The sequence below is a fragment of the Schistocerca serialis genome, chromosome 1 (assembly GCF_023864345.2).
Source record: "Schistocerca serialis cubense isolate TAMUIC-IGC-003099 chromosome 1, iqSchSeri2.2, whole genome shotgun sequence".
In the NCBI taxonomy this organism is placed as follows: Eukaryota; Metazoa; Arthropoda; class Insecta; order Orthoptera; family Acrididae; genus Schistocerca; species Schistocerca serialis.
Window position 1 is genome coordinate 750442224 of NC_064638.1, and position 19490 is coordinate 750461713.

A 19490-nucleotide genomic window follows, 5' to 3' on the forward strand; every position below is an offset into this window, starting at 1 on the left:
TTCGTGTGATGTTCGCCTTCGAATACCTATTAACATATTAGTAAAGTCGTCCGTGAATCTCACGCTGACCAAGCAGCAGCATAACGAAACTAACAAACTGAAAAACATGTAGCGAACATCTCGTTTGCTTACCACATTGTCTGACATTCGTTCTCAGAAAGCTAATCAAAGTTCTCTGCAACTAATTTAAGCTCAGTGAGCTACCGTGTACGAGACTTAACTTGGAATTCCTGGCAACTCCTTACATCATTGAGACATGAAGCCTAGATTAAAGGCCCCCAGAAAATTTTCGTAGTCCGGCCGGGATTCGATCCTGCACCCTCTCGTTCCAGGCAAGTGTCTTATCAGTAGAATACCAGGCCGGGCAGGCATTTTCGGCTGTACACTCAACATTATGCTTGGCCATTAGACCAATGCATATGAAATATTCAGGTACTGTAAACACATCTATTATTCACGACCACGTCGAAGCAGTTCGGGGTATACATACATCAATGCATGAAATTCTAGCAACTCCGAGGTAGAAGGTCATTGAGACCGAGAACATTGCTTAGAAAGAACAAGAAGGTGCACAAGACCTTGCGACTGGTTGCTTCTGTGATAATAAACTTGCGAAAAACCATTACCTTAACGATGAAACAACTACGTACTGTACGAGTTTGAACTTCCAGGGCGATTCGTTAACGAAGCTAGTGCATACAAACCAAGAACATGAATACTGGAATTAGTTATCAATGAAAGTGCTATTTATGGGATTAATGTTTTTAATATTTTTTCTGTTGACTAAATTGATGACCTTTACTGTTTTTGGTGTTAAAAAATTTTGAAGATTACATACAGCAACATTTTGATGGAAGACTATGCATGAACCTATCAATCAATGCAGACCTGCTTTATGGTGCATCTGCTGTATCAAAGAAATAAGAACGACGAAATGAATATATTATACAAGTAAGTGTACACAGTGCGCGCCGCTGAAACTCAGAAACGAGTCCCGGTACGATCAAGGGAGTAATGTGATGTGGTAGCCCACTATTCCTCATCCATGTAGAAGGTTCCCCTTTTTACCTGAAGGAAGTGCTTTTGAAGATATAAGGGCTGGGACGTTTCGCCCTCTAGAAATTTATATGACTTTCCAGAACATTCGGAAGTATTCTGGATCATTCCTCAAAATTCCAGAATATTCCAGAACGTCCCACAATGACTTGGGATATTCTGGAACGTTCGGCAATAATCAGGAAACATTCGGGAGGGTCCCAGAATGTTCGGTAACATCTCGGAACATTCCAGATGATTATCCAACATTCCAAAACACTCTCTAAGGTTGTGGAATGATCGGAACACTGTGGACTATTCGAAACCTTTTTGGTACGTTCTGGAATTGGCCACTGGTAGGGCTACCTAGTGTTCAGAGTATATAAAGCAAGACCTGACGTGGGTTCGAACGTCAGTTTCTTCCACATTTACACCTACATTTATACTCCGCAAGCCACCCAACGGTGTGTGATGGAGGGCACTTTACGTGCCACTGTCTTTACCTCCCTTTCCTGTTCCAGTCGCGTATGGCTCGCGGGAAGAACGGCTGCCGGAAAGCCTCCGTGCGCGCTCGAATCTCTCTAATTTTACATTCGTGATCTCCTCGGAGGTATAAGTATAGGGAAGCAATATATTCGATACCTCATCCAGAAACGCACTCTCTCGAAACCTGGACAGCAAGCTACACCGCGATGCAGAGCGCCTCTCTTGCAGAGTCTGCCACTTGAGTTTGCTAAACATCTCCGTAACGCTATCACGCTTACCAAATAACCCTTTGGATCTTCTCTCTCTCAACCCGACCTGGTACTGATCCCACACTGATGAGCAATACTCAAGTATAGGCCGAACGAGTGTTTTGTAAGCCACCTCCTTTGTTAATGGACTACATTTTCTAAGGAATCTTCCAATGTATGTCAACCTGGCACCCGCCTTACGAACAATTACTTTTATATGACCATTCCACTTCAAATCGTTCCGTACACATATTCCCAGATATTTTACAGAAGTAACTGCTAACAGTGTTTGTTCCGCTATTATATAATCACACAATAAAGGATCCTTCTTTCCCTATATTCGCAATACATAACATTTGTCTATGTTAAGGGTCAGTTGCCACTCCCTGCACCAAGTGCCTATCCGCTGCAGATCTTCCTGCATTTCGCTGCAATTTTCTAATGCTGCAACTTCTCTGTATACTACAGCATCATCCGCGAAAAGCCACATGGAACTTCTGACACTATCTACTAGGTCATTTATATATATTGTGAAAAGCAATGGTCCCATAACACTCCCCTGTGGCACGCCAGAGGTTACTTTAACGTCTATAGACGTCTCTCCATTGAGAACAACATGCTGTGTCGTGTTTGCCAAAAACTCTTCAATCCAGCAACACAACTGGTCTGATATTCCATAGGTTCTTACTTTGTTTATCAGGCGACATTGCGGAATTGTATCGAATGCCTTCCTGAAGTCAAGGAAAATGGCATATACTTGGGAGCCTGAACCTAATATTTTCTGGGTCTCATGAACAAATAAAGCGAGTTGGGTCTCATACGGTCGCTGTTTCCGGAATCCATGTTGATTTCTACATAGTAGATTCTGGGTTTCCAGAAATGACATGATACACGAGCAAAAAACATGTTCTAAAATTCTACAACAGATCCATGTCAGTTTTACACATATGCTCGACGACCCTTCTTGAAAACTGGAACTACCTGTGCTCTTTTCCAATCATTTGGAACCTTCCGTTCCTCTAGAGACTTGCGGTACACGGCTGTTAGAAGGGGGGCAAGGTCTTTCGCGTACTCTGTGTAGAATCGAATTGGTATCCCGTCAGGTCCAGTGGACTTTCCTCTGTTGATTGATTCCAATTGATTTTCTGTTCCTTGGACATTTATTTCGATGTCAGCCATTTTTTTCGTTCGTGCGAGGATTTAGAGAAGGAACTGCAGTGCGATCTAATAATATTCCAGCTTTACGCGTGTCATCCTCTGTTTCAATGTCATTACCATCCCAGTGTGTCTGGATATGCTGTTTCGATCCGCATACTGATTTAACGTAAGACCAGTACTTCCTAGGATTTTCTGTCGAGTCGGTACATAGAATTTTACTTTCGAATTCACTGAACGCTTCACGCATAGCACTCCTTACGCTAACTTTGACATCGTTCAGCTTCTGTTTGTCTGAGAGGTTTTGGCTGCGTTTAAATTTGCAATGAAGCTCTCTTCGCTTTCGTAGTAGTTTCTTAATTTTGTTGTTGAACCACGGTGGGTTTTTCTCTTCCCTCACAGTTTTACTCGGCACGTACCTGTCTAAAACGCATTTTACGATTGTCTTGAACTTTTTCCGTAAACACTCAACATTGTAAGTGTCGGAATAAAAATTTTCGTTTTGATCTGTTAGGTAGTCTGAAATCTGCCTCCTATTACTCTTGCTAAACAGATAAACCTTCCTCCTTTTTTCTATATTCCTATTTACTTCCATATTCAGGGATGCTGCAACGGCCTTATGATCACTGATTCCATGCTCTGCGCTTACAGAGTCGAAAAGTTCGGGTCTGTTTGTTATGAATAGGTCCAAGATGTTATCTCCACGAGTCGGTTCTCTGTGTAATTGCTCGAAGTAATTTTCGGATAGTGCACTCAGTGTAATGTCACTCGATGCTCTGTCCCTACCACTCGTCCTAAACATCTGAGTGTCCCAGTCTATATCTGGTAAATTGAAAGCTCCACCTAAGACTATAACATGCCGAAGAAATTGATGTGAAATGTATTCCAGATTTTCTCTCAGTTGTTCTGCCACTAATGCTGCTGAGTCGGGAGGTCGGTAAAAGGAGACAATTATTAACGTAGCTCGGTTGTTCAGTATAACCTCCACCCATAATAATTCACAGGAACTATCCACTTCTGTTTCACTACAGGATAAAGTACTACTAACAGCGAAAAACACGCCACCACCGGTTGCAAGCAATCTAGCCTTTCTAAACACCGTCTGTGCCTTTGTAAAAATTTTGACAGAATTTATCTCTGACTTCAGTGACGAAGGGAGGAACAGCAGAAGTAGTGTAGTGAGTGAATAAAAACAGATAAATGTGAGTAGTCAAAGTCATGCTGTGACCGAAGATAAATCGAAAATAAAATGTGAAATGTGTTTAAAGTGTACTTAGTGTATTTGTTATTAAAATGTTGATTTCATGTATATTTTAGGCAATGCCCAAACTAAAAGAGGAGGAGACATTACGATTTCTGAAGCAAAACGGCGGAAACAAAAAGAACAGCGAAAACACGAAACAGACGAAGAGTGCGAAGCATGTCTATGTTCCCAACGACGACAAAGAGCACAGTGAGAAGCAGAGAAACCGAAGAACAATGAAACGAACGGATTGATGAATCAAGAACTGCGACACAACCTTATAATAAAAGACTTGGAACTCAAGACAGCCATGAAAATATCACCCTACGAGAAGGGCGGACAAGGAGATGTAAATAGTATAACCTAAAAAATGAAGCATTCCACTACGACCCGACCAGAGAATACAACAAACACAAACACGCCGTAATCGGAAAAATTGATAACATCTGCCAATTTTGCAATGCGAAAAAATTTTGTAAAGAACACCAGGATCCTGTTGCGTGAGTGGAAAAATTCGATTAGCATCACTGAAAGCTCCTCCGCAGGAATTTTAACAATACATGACAGGGGAAACTCAAGAATCAAAACACTTTCCTCAAAATATAAAAGCGTACAACGCCTACTTCCAAACGAGATCTTTCGGTATCACATTGATCAACACTTAATCGAGATGAAATCAATTATGTTTTTTTTTCATCCAAGAACAAATACATCGCAACATGGAACCATTACTACCACTACCCAACGAAGATCATAAATTTCTGCAAGTATACTTCATCGGAAATGAAGAAACAGAAATCAAGGTACGATGCACAAATATCAGTGGTTTGAGACGGAAATAGCTTTAGATATACAGAGGATCTTACACAAAGTCTGATGATTCACATATTCAAAACAACAGTGGACCCGAATGATTTCTGATGACGACAAAATTATAACTGGAGCCGATAAAAGACCACCCATGGAATTCGTACCTCAATTTAACGCACCTCAAATAGACAAAGCCACCATCGTAATTGTGGACAGTGAAAACTCATGCATTGACGTAGTAGTACAACGAAGAAGAGAAGGACTACAACGCATTGTAGACACACACTCTTCATAGATTCCCTACAAATCTCTCTCTCTCTCTCTCTCTCTTTTTTTTTTTTTTTTTTTTGACTACTTGTCTTCTTACTGGTTTGATGCCGCCTGCCAGGAGTTCCTCTCCGACTCCAGTCTCTTCATCTTATAGTAGCACGTGCGACCTACGTCCTCAATTAGTTGCTGGATGTATTCCAATCTCTGTCTTTCTCTACAGTTTGTGCCCCTGCAGCTCCCCGTAACAGCATAGAAGACATTCTCCGATGTTTAACGGATGTCCTATCATCATTACCCTTTTCCATGTCAGTGTTTTCCACATACCCCTTTCCTCTCCGATTCTGAGCTGAATCGCCTCATTTCCTACCTTGTGAATCAACCTAATTTTCAACGTTCATCTGTAGCGCCACATCCCAAATGCTTCGATTTTCTTCTGTCCCGGTTTTCCCAAAGCCCATGTTTCACTATCATAGAATACTGTGCTCCGAACGAACATTCTCAGAAATTTCTTCCTCAAATTAAAGCATGTTTGGTACTAGTAGACTTCTCTTGATCAGAAATTCCCTATTTGCCAGTTGCTAGTCTGCTTTTCATGCACTCCCTTTTCCGTTCGTCATTGGTTATTTTGCTGCCAAGGTAATAGAATGCCTTACCTTGATCTTCTTCGTGGCCATCAGTCTTGGAGTTAAATTTCTCGCTGTTTTCATTTCTGCTACTTCTCATTACTTTCGTCTTTCTTCGATTTACTCTCAATCCATATTCTGTATTCATTAGACTGTTCATTCCATTCAGCAGATCATGTAACTCTTCTTCGCTTTCACTCAGGATAGAAATGTCATCAGCGAATGTTATCGTTGATATCCTTTAACCTTGAATTTTAATCCCACTTCCATCATTGCTTTTTCGACGTACAGATTGAACAGTAGGGTCGAAACGCCACATCCCTGTCTTGCACCCTTTTTAATCCGAGCAGTTCGATATTGGTTTCCCACTATTATTCCTTCTTGGTTCTCGTGCATATTGCGTATTACCCGTTTCTCCCTACAGCTTACCCGTACTGTTCTCAGAATTTCGAATATCTGCACCATTTTGAGTCGTCGAACTCTTTTTTTCAGTTCGACAAAACCTGTTAACGTGTGTTATTTTTCTTTAGTTTTGCTTTTGCTCTTAACTGCAGCGTAAGAATTGCCTCTGTGGTGCCTTTACCTTTCCTAAAGCCAAACTGATCCTCACCTAATACATCCAATTTTTTTCCATTCTTCTGTGTACAATTCTTGTCAGCAACTTGGGGCATGAGCTGTTAAGCCGATTATGCGATAATTCTCGCATTTGTCAGCTCTTGCTGTTTTAGCAACTGTGTGGACGATATTTTTCCAAAAGTCATAGTATGGCGCCAGCCTCATACATTCTACACACCAACGTGCATAGTGGTTTTCTTACCACTTTCCCAAATGATTTTAGAAATTATGATGGAATGTTATCTATGCCTTCTGCCTTATTTGACCTAAAGTGCTCCAAAGGTCTCTAGCGCTCTTAAATTCTGATTCTAATACTGGATCCCCTGTCTCCTCTATGTCGACTCCTGTTACTATGTCTATCAAATCAGACAAATCTTCCCCTCTTTTCATCTATCCACTCTCTCCTCTGCATTTAGCATTGTAATTCACGTTGCACTCTAAATGTTATCACCGTTGTTTTTAATTTCATCGAAGGTCGGTTTGACTTTCCTATATGCTAAGTCGTTCCTTTTGACAATAATTTTTTTCGATTTCTTCACATTTTTCATGCAGCCGTGTCGCCTTAGCCTCCCTGCATTTCCTATTTATTTCATTCCTCAGCGACTTGTATTTCTGTATTCCTAATCTTCCCTGAACGTTTTTGTACTTCCTTCATTCATCGATCAGCTGAAGTATTTCTCCTGTTACCCATGGCTTTTATGCATTTACCTTCTTTGTAACTATGTGGTTATTTTGAAATTCTGTGATTGGCCGATTTAGAGATGTCCATTCCTCTTCAACTGTACTGCCATCGGCTGTGTTTACAGCCTTAGGGAGCTTGAATCCTATCTTTTCATTTCTTAGTACACATCCGACTTCTTTGCATATTGATCCTTCCTGACTAATCTCTTGATCTTCAGCCAACTCTTCATCACTACTACATTGTGATCTGAGGTTATATCTGCCCCTGGGTGTGCTTTACCATGCAGTATCTGATTACGGAATATCTGTCTGACCAGGATGTAATCTAACTGAAATTTTCCCGTATCACCCGACCAGTTCCAAGTGTACCTCTTCCTCTTGGGGGTCTTGAACAGATTATTTGCTATTACTAGCCGAAATTTATTACCGAACTCAGTTAATGTTTCTCCTCTCTCATTCCTCGTCCCAAGCCATTACTCTCCTGTAACCTTTTCTTCTACTCCTTCCCCTACAACTGCGTTCTAGTCCCCATTACTATTAGATTTTCATCTGCTTTTACGTACTGTATTACCCTTTCAATATTCTTATACAGTTTCTCCATCTCTTCATCTTCAGCTTGCGACATCAGCATTTATACCTGTACTATCGTTGTCGGTGTCGGTTTGCTGTCAGTCTCATAATAATAACCATATCACTGAACTGTTGAAAGTGACGCACTCTGGCCTATTTTCCTATTCTTAACGCATCCTGCTCCCATTATACCATTTTTTGCTGCTGTTGATATTACCCTATATTCATCTGACGCGAAATCTTTGTCTTTTTTCCGTTTCACTTCACTGACCGCTACTACATCTAGACTGCTACTTTGCATTTCCTTTTCCAGATTTCCTATCTTCCCTATCACCTTCAGGCTTCTCACATTCCACGCCTCGACTCGTAGAACGTTATCTTTCTGTCTTTCTGTTGGTTATTCAGTCTTTTTTCTCTTGGTCACCTCCCGCGGGCAATCCCCTCCCGGATTGGGGGACTATTCTGGAATCTTTTGTCAAAGGAGAGATCATCATGACACTTTTTCAATCACAGGCCATATGTTCTGTGGATACACGTTATGTTTCTTTAATGCGATTCCATTGCCTTCTGCTTGCTCCTGCCGTTGATCATTGCTGATTCTTCCGCCTTTAGGGCAGTTTCCTATCGCAAGGACAAGAGAGGGCCCTGAATCTTTGTCCTCTCCTCCGCCCTCTTTGACAAAGCCGTTGGCCTCACGAGGGTGACTTCTTATGCCGGAAATCTTTGACAGCCAATGCTGATTACCAATCAAAACCTAAATGATGGCTGGTTTCGAAACCAGGAAGGAGGAAGTTTTGATTACTAATCGAAGACGCTACCCCTAGACGACCGGTGCTCTCCAGTATCTATTGATATATCTGCACGGAGAGTAAGGACATCATTTTATTGTGAAAGAAATCCAACCGGCAGTAGGCGTGGAAACAAACAAGAAAGTCACTTGTGAGGAGTTCTATGCTTACCGTCTCAAATGTAATTTGAATCGCGCGCCGAAACCAAGACAACCAACCAGAGACTGTGCTCGACATCTATTGAGCAGCCCACAGAGCACCCCAGGGTGCCCCAGAGAGCATCCCAGAGTGCCCCAGGGAGCTAAAACACCAAGAAGAATCGCTTCTCGGCTTTTGGCAAGATCAATGTGTAGTATTTGTGGCCCTTAAAAGGGCCTATTTGAGAACTGCTTTCAGTGATTATATAAAGTACAATCACCCACAATACGACAATCTTCCAAAGAAGCAGGACCACTAGCCTTCACCCATAAGTGAATACTAGAATCGGAATTTATCTTACAGCGTCTACGACAAGACAAAGACAAACTCCCGTGCGGTAAAACGTAGGAACTCTCACTAGCAATAATAATCTCAGAAACAAGTATAGTACGGTAAGCTAGGATTTCCCGAGTTTCAAAGGATTCCAAACCGGCTCTTCCTGCATTGTTACAGGCAACGATAGCTACAGTTATCCATCCGTTACCCAAACTGGAAGAAGAAGAAACTTTCATTAAAGAAAAATTTAACTTCGCACCACAAAATAAAGTAGGTCCATGAATAAGAAAAAATTGAGTGGTTTTACCTACTCCTCTTACTTCATTCTTTTTACCCTTCGCAGAAGATGTCTAATGATCGGAGACAACGAAAGATACAATCACATTCTCACGACTTGCCGTTTATTACAACAATTCAGGTGGGTACGAATACAAAAACAGAAGCGGAACGGATGCTTTACATGAGACTGAATCAGAAGAAGCTACGCCCTGAAGAATACATTCGCCTTCGAGACGCATTTATAAGTGACGGTAACATTGACGACACTGGAACGATGGTTATCTTACCCCCATCATACGTAGGAAATCCGAGAGACGGGCCCGAATACACTCAAGATGCCATGACCTACATAAGAGAATATGGATTGCGTGGTCTCTTCACAACATTCACATGCAATTCGTCGTGGCTTGAAATTAAAGAACAAATAAGGTACGGACAAGCCCCCATGCATCGACACGACATAATAGCCCGAGTTTTCCGACAAAAGCAAATGACATTCATTGATCATAAAATACCGCATATTTGGAGCCGTTAGATGTTGGATGTACACAATCGAATGGCAAAAACTGGAACTGCCCCTCTCATGCAATCTCATATGGCTACACGACAGAATTAATCCCACCAATATCGAAAAAATCATCCAAGCTGAATTTTCCAATCCACGAGAAGATCCGGAACTGAACGAAATAGTAGTGAAAAGCATGATTTACAGACCATGCGGGCCATTGAACAGTAATTCGCCATGTATGAGTGACGGAAAATACACAAAAAAGTACCCAAAACCGTATTTGGACGACACACAAACCAGAACTGATGGTTACCCGGTTACACAGGACTATCATAAAAAATCGGTGGCTTCACAGCAAAAGTACGAATACGAGCCAGCGACTGGGAATAGAGAATCAATGGGTAGAACCATACAACACACTACTTTCCAAAATATTCCAAGCACACACAAACGTAGAATATTGAAATTCACCGAAATCCATCAAATATGTCTGTAATTATGAACAAAGACAGTGACATGGCAGTATTTGGAATAGCCAAAGGCAACGAGCAACTAAACAGAAACTACGAGATCCTCATGTACCAAATGGAAAGATAGATGTACAGTAGCGAAGCAGCGCGGCGGATTTTCGGTTTTCCCCACCTTGAATGCGAATCAGCTGTCCAACATCTAGCAATACATTTGGAGAACAGACAGTGAGTTTACTTCACAAAAGACACCGCCAGAAAAATTACAACTGAACTACCCCAGAACACAACATTAACAGCTTTTTACCAACGGTGCCAAACGGGTGGATTCGGGAAACGATTACTATGTGTTGGCGTCCCTACCTGTTATACGTGGGACACAACAAGAAAAATTTTCCAACGACGAAAATAAGGAGTTCCAGTAGACGATCGTTCAGGAATAATGAAAACTGGCGCACTAGGCCGAGTATACACCGTACATCCGAACAGCGCCGAATGTTTCTGTCTCCGGATTTCACTACACGAAATACGGGAACGAACAAGTTTCAGATATCTCAGAACTGTTGACGGTTATCTATGCCAGGCGTAGAAAGAGTCATACCAATTTTTATAACTAATGGAAAATTACGACCACTGGGATTCAACACTACAACAAGCCTCACTCACAGCCTCAGCTGAACAATTGAGTGACTTATTCGCCATAGTTCTAACAACATGTAGACCCTCGAATCCAAAACAGCTACGGGACGCCTTTAAAGAAACTATGAGTGATGACATACTGCACCAGATCCGACAAGCTCGTCCTGAACTGACCATCGAATTCAACGGCGGCATCTTGAATGAAACACTCATTCGCCTAGAAGATAAATGTTTAGCAATAAACAACCAGTCCTAAGTAGTATATGGGATGCAAGCACCACGAAAAGATGCTATCAGTGTGCTAAACTTCGAAATTACAAAGGAAAAAAGCTACATCAAAGAACAACTTCAATACATTGCTCACAACAAAGCACTCCTCAGTGACAATCAAAAAGAAATTACAACGTTATAACGGGCCGGATCGACAACAACATTGGCGGAATTATTTACTTGCACGCGCCAGGCGTCAAAGGGAAACGTTTCTAAGAAATCTATTGGTGGCGGAAATACGTGCTACGCAACACATCGCACTTCTACATCTACATCTACATCCATACTCCGCAAGCCACCTGATGGTGTGTGGCGGAGAGTACCCTGAGCACCTCTATCGGTTCTCCCTTCTATTCCAGTCTCGTATTGTTCGTGGAAAGAAGGATTGTCGGTATGCTTCTGTGTGGGCTCTAATCTCTCTGATTTTATCCTTATGGTCTCTTCGCGAGATATACGTAGGAGGGATCAATATACTGCTTGACTATTCGGTGAAGGTATGTTCTCGAAACTTTAACAAAAGCCCGTACCGAGCTACTGAGCGTCTCTCCTGAAGAGTCTTCCACTGGAGATTATCTATCATCTCCGTAACGCATTCGCGATTACTAAATGATCCTGTAACGAAGCGCGCTGCTCTCCGTTGGATCTTCTCGATCTCTTCTATCAACCCTATCTGGTACGGATCTCACACTGCTGAGCAGTATTCAAGCTGTGGACGAACAAGAGTACTGTAACCTACTTCCTTTGTTTTCGGATTGCATTTCCTTAGGGTTCTTCCAATGAATCTCAGTCAGGCATCTGCTTTAACGACGATCAACTTTATATGATCATTCCATTTTAAATCACTCCTAATGCGTACTCCCAGATAATTTATGGAATTAACTGCTTCCAGTTGCTGACCTGCTATTTTGTAGCTAAATGATAAAGGATCTATCTTTCTATGTACTCGCAGCACATTACACTTGTCTACATTGAGATTGAATTGCCATTCCCTGCACCATGCGTCAATTCGCTGCAGATCCTCCTGCATTTCAGTACAATTGTTACAACCTCTCGATACACCACAGCATCATCTGGAAAAATCCTCAGTGAACTTCCGATGTCATCCACAAGGTCATTTATGTATGTTGTGAATAGCAACGGTCCTATGACACTCCCCTGCGGCACACCTGAAATCACTCTTACTTCGGAAGACTTCTCTCCATTGAGAATGACATGCTGCGTTCTGTTATCTAGGAACTCTTCAATCCTATCACACAATTGGTCTGATAGTCCACATGCTCTTACTTTGTTCATTAAACGACTATGGGGAACTGTATCGAACGCCTTGCGGAAGTCAAGAAACACGGCATCTACCTGTGAACCAGTGTCTATGGCCCTCTGAGTCTCGTGGACGAATAGCGCGAGCTGGGTTTCACTCGACCGTATTTTTCGAAATCCATGCTGATTCCTACATAGTAGATTTCTAGTCTCCAGTAAAGTCATTATACTCGAACATAATACGTTTTCCAAAATTCTACAACTGATCGACGTTAGAGATATAGGTCTATAGTTCTGCACATCTCTTCGACGTCCCTTACTGAAAACGGGGATGACCTGTGCCCTTTTCCAATCCTTTGTAACGCTACGCTCTTCTAGAGACCTGCGGTACACCGCTGCAAGAAGGGGGGGGGGGGGGGGTAAGTTCCTTCGCGTACTCTGTGTAAAATCGAACTGGTATGCCATCAGGTCCAGTGGCCTTTGCTCTTTTGAGCGATTTTAATTGTTTCTCTATCCCTCTGTCGTCTATTTCTATATCTACCATTTTGGCATCTGTGCGACAATCTAGAGAAGGAACTACAGTGCAGTCTACCTCTGTGAAACAGCTTTGGAAAAAGCTGGCATCGTCTGGCACTGCAGCCAAATGCGACGATTTGTCCATTCCGTCCTACAACTACTGGTGAATATAGCCGACGAACAATTCCCGGTATGTAAAATCTCAAGAGCATCTGGACGGGGTGAACTTCTAAAGCAAGCTAAAATTATCTTCTGAGATGAATGCGCAGTGGCACATTAAAAATCACTCGAAGGCACTGCCAGAATATTACAAGACTTGCGAGGAAACTCTGAAGTGCTCGGAGGAGCTCTATTCATGCTCTCAGGAGATTTTCGACGAACACTTCCATTTATCCCCAAGTCAACACCAGCAAGGGACATCAGTGGGTGTTTTAAAAATCACATCTCTGGCCACACACACAAATACTGCGACTAACAAAAAATATGAGAGCTGAACTATCGAAAGACGAAACAACAGCGCGGTTTGCTCAACAGCTGTTACAAATAGTCACATATCCTGCTGGCCAGACGACCAGCTACGTTAAACTCAACAGTGATTTCCGCAACATACACTGTGCTGGAAACGAACACATCGACCAAATTTATCCAAACATTGTTCGCAAATATACCAGTCCGGACTGTCTATTTGAGAGGGCAATTTTGGCAATTAAAATAATATTGTCGACGATATCAGTTTTAATGATGATGAGGAAGTCACATACTCCTTGAGAGAGCTAGGGGAACGATGCGGGAGACCCGCACCGCCGTTCTAGGCAAGGTCCCAGTGGAGGTTTCCCATTGCCTTCCTCCTACCGGAATGGGTATGAATGATGATGATGAAAACGACACAACAGCACCCAGTCTTCTCGAGGCAGGGAAAATCCCTGACCCCGCCGGGAATCGAATCCGGGACCCCCTGCTCGGGAAGCGAGAACGCTACCACGAGACCAAACGAACATTCCCATGAAGAAATAAAAAATGCTTCAAATATCTCTGAGCACTATGGGACTTAACATCTGAGGTCATCAGTCCCCTAGAACTTAAGCTACATAAACATAACTAACCTAAGGACATCACACACATCCATGCCCGAGGCAGGATTCGAACCTGCGACCGTAGCGGGGTGCTTAAAAACGGCATATTTTTATGTACATATGAACTTCATATGAAAGCCAATATGGCGTGTCATAAACTGGAACCTGCGATCGTAGCGGTCGCGCGGTTCCAGAGTGAAGCGCCTTGAACCACTCGGTCACAACGGTCGGCCCATGAAGAGAGAATATGCAAATCAATCGACACTACGGTTAACACTGAAGAAAGTGTGAAATTCCCTACTGTACTTCTAAACTCTTGGAAAGTACCAGATATGCCATTACAGTGGCTTCGACATAAAATTGGATCACCGATGATACTACTCAGAAATCTCAAGTGACCAAAGCTATGTAATGGAACAAGGATGATAGTCAAATACCTATCGAATAACGTAATCGAAGCCGAACTTATTACTGTATAGTACAAGGATACACACTATTTAGCCCCACAATACATCTGATCTCTACTGTACTGCTATTCCAATTTAAAAGACTGCAATATCCAATCAAACTAGTCTACAGTTTTACAATTAAAGAGCAAGGACAAACTTCAAAATATTGCAGCATCAGCCTCAAAGATTCCTGCTTCTGTCACGGTTAACTGTTCGTAGCTTGCTCTAGAGTACGAAATTCTAAAATTTTGTACACATATATCACAGATAGCAAGTATTTTAAATAGTTAATATATTTTTCCAACTAAAATGTTTAGCTCTTATGCTTCAACAAATATTGTAAATATTTAGGATATGTTTAAAAAACCTTTTTTCACCTCTTATACTTTAAAGTTTATCCGTTTATGACAACCACCACCCCAGCTACTAAGTAAATAAAGTAAATACGCTGCCGTATTGCCGACTGTAGGAATGACGTCATCTACGATACCGATCAGGGCGGCTTAGTGACTCAGACACCGTGCTCACGATTTGGAGGATCGGCACTTCCTAACTAGGCTTTGCCTACGGATAATGCAGGATGATTCGTTTGGAAACGACTGGATTCATTTCCTCCCCCAACCCATCTGTGACAGCTTGTACTCAGCCACTAATGGTGTGTTAGAGGTGACGTTAAACCTCACTCTTTCTTCCCTTTCAGCCGTCTACGGTAAATTAGATATCCGCCAGCGCTTCCGATCTGCGCAGCAGACATGACGTGACGTGGGTATGACGTATGAGCTGGAGCGAGAATCGGGCCTCCGGTGGCAGCGTGGCGACCGTAATGACGCTGATGTCAGCGCGCCGGCCGCCAGCAGGTGCGCGGCGGTGACGCCTCCTCGACGCATGCGCGGGGGGCATTGTCTGGCTACACACGAGAGGGCGCCGGGCGTCGCTTTACGTAAGGTCGCGGCCCGCGGCCGGCGCACGTGACGGAGGCTCACATGGCGGACAGCCTGCCGTTAGCCGGCCGGCGCTCTGCTGTCAGACGGGCCGGTGACGTGGCGTGGCTCTGCTCGTGGGCCCGTACTACTCCTACGCCGAACTGACGCGGGCACGTGAAAACATCCGTGACGCGTACGCGTACTCGGAAAAATAAAGGCCGCGGCTATGTAATACGATGGAAAGCCACTTGTACTATCCTAACCATCCCTAGCCGTCACAGGAATTAAGGCATAAAACTCCTCAGCGAGGTTTAATAGGGTTTACTGCAGAAGTTGGACCATTATGGAGTAAGGGGAGTAGCTTACAATTGGTTCGCCTCTTACTTTAAGAACAGAAAGCAGAAGGTAATTCTCCGCAATATTGAGAGTAGTAGTGATGTTCAGTCCCAATGGGGCACTGTTAAGTGGGGCGTTCCCCAAGGGTCGGTGCTGGGGCCACTGCTGTTTCTTATTTATATAAATGATGTACCTTCTAGTATTACAGGTCATTCAAAAATATTTCTGTTTGTTGATGACACCAGCTTGGTAGTGAAGGATCTTGTGTGTAATATTGAAACATTATCAAATAATGTAGTTCATGAAATAAGTTAGTGGCTTGTGGAAAATAATTTGATGCTAAAGCGCAGTAAGACTCAGTTTTTACAGTTTCTAATTCACGATTCAACATGAACTGATATTTTGATCAGACAGAATGGGCATATTATAAGCGAGACGGAACAGTTCAAGTTCCTAGGCGTTCGGATAGATAATAAGCTGTTGTGGAAAGGCCATGTTCAGGATCTTGTTCAGAAACTAAATGCTGCTTTATTTACCATTAGAACAGTATCTGAAATGAGTGACAGCTCAACACGAAAAGTAGTCTACTTCGCATATTTTCATACGCTTATGCCATATGGTATTACTTTTTGGGGTAATTCTTCTGTTTCAAAAAGGGTATTTTTGGCTCAAAAACGGGCTGTTCGAGCTATATGTGGTGTAAGTTCGAGAACCTCTTGTCGACCCCTATTCAATAGTCTGGGAATTCTGACATTGCTCGCACAGTATATATTTTCTTTAATGTCGTATGTTGTTAGCAATATTATCTTATTCCCAAGAGTTAGCAGCTTTCACTCAGTTAATACTACACACAAATCAAATCTGCATGTGGAATGCACTAACTTGACTCTTGTGCAGAAAGGAGTGACTATTCTGCTGCATCCATTTTCAATAAGCTACCACAAGAACTCAAAAATCTTGGCAGTAGCCCAAACGCTTTTAAGTCTAAACTGAAGAGTTTCCTCATGACTCACTCCTTCTATTCTGTCGAGGAGCTCCTGGAAGAGCTGAAAAATTAAGCAGATTCCAGTGTTACATTGTTGATTTTCTTTATTTAAACTTACGAATTGTCGCCTGAATACGTTTCTTGTATTTCATTTTATCTGTTTCTACTATCGTGTTATAATTTCATATATTGACTCGTTCCATGACCATGGAGACTTCTCCTTAATTTGGTCCCACTAACAATAAATAAATAAATAAAAGTAATACGACAGCTGATAAAAAATACCCGGACACATGTATGTAATGTGAAATTGATGACCACTGTATATCATGAGAGGCGCCCCCTTCCCCCCCCCCCCCCCCCCCCGTATAACCTACCTGTTTCTGTATGAGCAACGTCTTCACACCTGCTACGTCTAAATTCTTTGACCACAGCCCACATGTTTGTAAGTAAACACAGTGTATTTCACGAATGCACATCGTAATAGTGAAATATGAAGCTAAACTTTATAAAACTGAAACATGGATGTGAAAATGATAATAAGTGTGTAAGTAAGTGCAAAAACTGTCACCGCAGCTTAACTATAATAAGGACGCTTTATCTTTAAGTAAGTACAGATATATTTTCGACAAATTCTGCCTTTCCACTTACAGTTGTCCCACTTGTATCTGTTTAGTCACCAGGAAATATTTTTTTTGTATTTATACAGTGATCTCCAGCAATATAAACATGTACATGAATGTATAAACACCAGAGGATGGGCGCAAGCCCGAAACCGGTCGTGTGACAAATAAATAACCTTTTACTGTGACTGTTAGTGGATATTTTTCTACAACCTATAACGGAACAGTCACGGAGTTCAACATCATCCACTAAGGATTAAATTCACAAATCAATCTGCCATGTATAAACTTTCGTAAAGCCGCAAAAGTTGACTGCTGGTGATATGATCTTGAAGCGGAAACGCGATCTACCAAGATCAGATGAATCTGATGTACTGGCAGATAGGGACCATTCAGCATTGACTAAGGGTACTTGTAAATACAATGACTGAAAATTATATCCCAACACCAAGGAGAAGTTGTGCGCGATAAACGAAAGTAACTAGGCGCGTTTCTACGTCTGAAAGAGCACCTCTATTCAAATCTCGCGCCAGTCACATACGTGTATCACTGGCAACGCCATTATGATGATGCAAGTCAAGTTTGCTTTAAACACCCCATAACTGTCGCGAGTGTTAGTTGCCTTTGAGATCGGACGTATGAATAACTGTTACTCAAGAATGCCTTTAAGACAATGAAGACGCCATTATCAACAGCTCATTGTGTTTGAAAGAGGTCTTGTAACAGGCCTATGAGAAGCTGGACGTTGTTTTTGCGATATTGCAGAAAGAATGGCAGGAATATAGCCACTATACATGACTACTGGCAGCGATGGTCACGGGAAGGTACGGTCACAAGATGATCGGCTTCCAGACGGCCACGTGGTACTGCTGAGACTAAAGGTCGTCGTTTTCGGGGTGTGGCTGTCGCGCGTCGTACTGCATCTGCAGCCGCAATTCGAGTCGCAGTTGGCACCACGGTGACACAACGAAGTGTTACTTCAAGGAAAGGTCTGAGCCAGACGCTCTGACCCCAGAGCACCACCGTTTGTCACTTCAGTGGCATCAAAGACAGGAGGGATGAGTGGTATCTGTTGTGTTTTCTGATGAAAGCCGCTTCTGCTTCGGTGCCAGTGTGGTCGTGCGTTGGTTAGAAGGGGGCCAGGCGAGCGCCTGCAACCAGCCTGGAGTTATGACCTGCAGCACTATTTCGTATGACAAGGGAGCACTCTCGTGATCGTCCCACGCGCGCTGATTACAGATTTGTACGTCAATCTGCTGATTCGACCTCTTGTGGTGTCATACACGAACAGCATTTCAGACATGCTTTACAGAGTGTCGACACATTGCGTTGGCCTCCTGTCTGCAGTCGAGTAGCCTGCCGGTGTGGCCGAGCGGTTCTAGGCGCTTCAGTCTGGATCCGCGCGACTGCTATGGTCGCAGGTTCGAATCCTGCCTCGGGCATGGATGTGTGTGATGTCCTTAGGTTAGTTAGGTTTAAGTAGTTCTAAGTTCTAGGGGACTGATGACCTCAGAAGTTAAGTCCCAAAGTGCTCAGAGCCATTCATTTGCAGTCGAGGACGTATGGGACATCATCGGATGAGAACTTCAGCTTCATGCACAACCAGCAATAATTATCGCTTTATTGACCAACTAAATCCAACAGATATGCAACAAACTGACATCTGGCAGCTGAACGACATCGTCCGAGCACGTCTGCATGCTTGCATTTAGGATTCTGGCGGTGACACCGGTTGTTAATGTACCAGCATTTCAGTTTTGCAGTGGCTTTTCTCGCGCTTAAATTAGCCTTTGATCTTGCAAGATTAACCACTTAAATATTTTAGCTAGACAAACGTGTTCCTAAAATGTCATTACCCTGCATTAATTATTTCCTGGTGTTGGAATTTTTTCCTAGCGGTGTAATTTCAAGAAATCAACGGAAGGAATCAGTCGTGTGCTCTAAAACGCTAAGCGCTGTCCACCTAGCACAATGCCTGTTCGTAGGGAGTTAAAAAGAATGAATTTCAGTGGTCGAGTAGCTCCCCATAAGCCAAACGTTTCCGTAGTTAATGTTGGGCGATGCTTGAGGTTGTATAATGAGCCGGATCACAGGACATTGGATGGCTGGACACGAATTATTTGGGGTGATGAATCAAACTATGTACTGTGGCGATTCGATGGAAGGG